Here is a 1820-nt window from a genome sequence, read left to right as displayed (position 1 = left end):
TGGGCATATACCCTGAGAAAACCATAATTCAAAAAGAGTCATGTACCAAACTGTTCATTGCAGCTCTATTTACAATAGGCAGGACATGGAAGCAACCTAAGTGTCCATCAACAGATGAATGGATAAAGAAGATGTGGCACATATATACAATGGAATATTACTCAGCCATAAAAAGAAATGAAACTGAGTTATTTGTAATGAGGTGGATAGACCTGGAGTCTGTCATACAGAGTGAAGTAAGTCAGAAGGAGAAAAACAAATACTGTATGCTAACACATATATATGGAATCTAAGAAAAAAAAATGTCATGAAGAGATTAGTGGTAGGACGGGAATAAAACACAGACCTACTAGAGCATGGACTTGAGGACATGGGGAGGGGGAAGGGTAAGCTGTGACGAAGTGAGAGAGTGGCAGGGACGTATATACACTACCAAATGTAAATTAGATAGCTGGTGGGAGGCTGCCGCATAGCACAGGGAGATCACCTCTGTGCTTTGTGGCCACCGAGAGGGGTGGGATAGGGAGGGTGGGAGGGAGGGAGACGCAAGAGGGAAGAGATATGGGAACATATGTATATGTATAACTGATTCACTTTGTTGTAAAGGAGAAACTAACACACTATTGTAAAACAGTTATACTCCAATAAAGATGTTAAAAAAATAAATAAAATAAAAAAATAAAATAAAATAAAATGCATACCTTTGCTCAAAATTAAATAAATAAATAAATAAAACTATCAGTTCGACTGGATGTATAATTCTAGATTCATACTAAATATGAAAGTTATTAAAATGTAATATTTTAGTAACAGTATATAACATTATATTAAGACACATCAGTATATTGACACATTTATTCATTCATTCAAAATATATTTTGAGCACCCACTCTATTAGTGTCCCTGTAATAAAAATGGAAAACCTTACAGAGAAGGAAAACACATCAGCCTATTTTCTAATGAAGACAAAGTGTAGTGAAGAAGATCTAATTAAATAAACACAATAATAAACAAGCTATTTTATTCTAAAGTAAATGGTCTGAAGGAAGGAAATTCAGTTCTCTGAGAAGATTTTACAGAGGAACTCAAATCTAGACAGTAGAGGCAGGACGGTCTTCCCAAAAAAGTGATACTTTTTAAATTTTTATTTTTTATTGGAGTATCGTTTATTAACAATGTTGTGTTAGTTTCAGGTGTACAGCAAAGTGATTCAGTTATACATATACACGTATCCTTTTTCAAATTATTTTCTATTCTTTTTCAAATTATTTTCTATTATTTCTCAAATTATTCAGTTTTACATGTATCTATTCTTTTTCAAATTATTGTGAGAAAATAATTTAGGTTATTACAGAGTATTGAGCCTAGTTCCCTGTGCTATACAATAGGTCCTTGTTGTTTATCTATTTTAGATATAGCAGTGTATACATGTCAATCCGAAACTTCCAATCTATCCCTCCCTCTCACCCTTTGCCCCTGGTAACCATAAATTCATCTCTAAGTCTGTGAGAAAAATATGGAACGCTTCACAGATTTGCATGTTATCCTTGCCCAGGGGCCATGTTAATTTTCTCTATATGGTTCCAATTTTAGTATATGTGCTGCCAAAGTGACACCAAAGGAAGTGATGCTTGAGATGGTCAGGAGGAGTGAGCATTAACTGTGGGGTTGATAGAGTCTTCAGGGGAAACACCATCCACAAAGCTTCATGGTGAAGAAGGCATGAACAATTGGGGAAAAGGCTGTGTGGCTGTGGGAGGGAAGGATGGAGGGAAAGCACCGGATGAGGTTGGAGATCCAGGAATGGTCCTGGTCATCCA

At 35.8% G+C, this 1820-nt stretch overlaps 1 non-coding gene across 1 annotated transcript; it reads right to left on the bottom strand.

The window, feature by feature from the left end:
- Positions 1 to 1510: 1510 nt before the first annotated feature.
- Positions 1511 to 1616, bottom strand: LOC112066751 (U6 spliceosomal RNA). The gene has a single exon (XR_002892848.1). It is a non-coding gene; the product is annotated as a U6 spliceosomal RNA (small nuclear RNA).
- Between the last annotated feature and the right edge of the window lie 204 nt (positions 1617 to 1820).

Source organism: Physeter macrocephalus, chromosome 9 (genome assembly GCF_002837175.3).
Source record: "Physeter macrocephalus isolate SW-GA chromosome 9, ASM283717v5, whole genome shotgun sequence".
In the NCBI taxonomy this organism is placed as follows: Eukaryota; Metazoa; Chordata; class Mammalia; order Artiodactyla; family Physeteridae; genus Physeter; species Physeter macrocephalus.
This window is presented reverse-complemented; position numbering and strand designations above follow the sequence as displayed.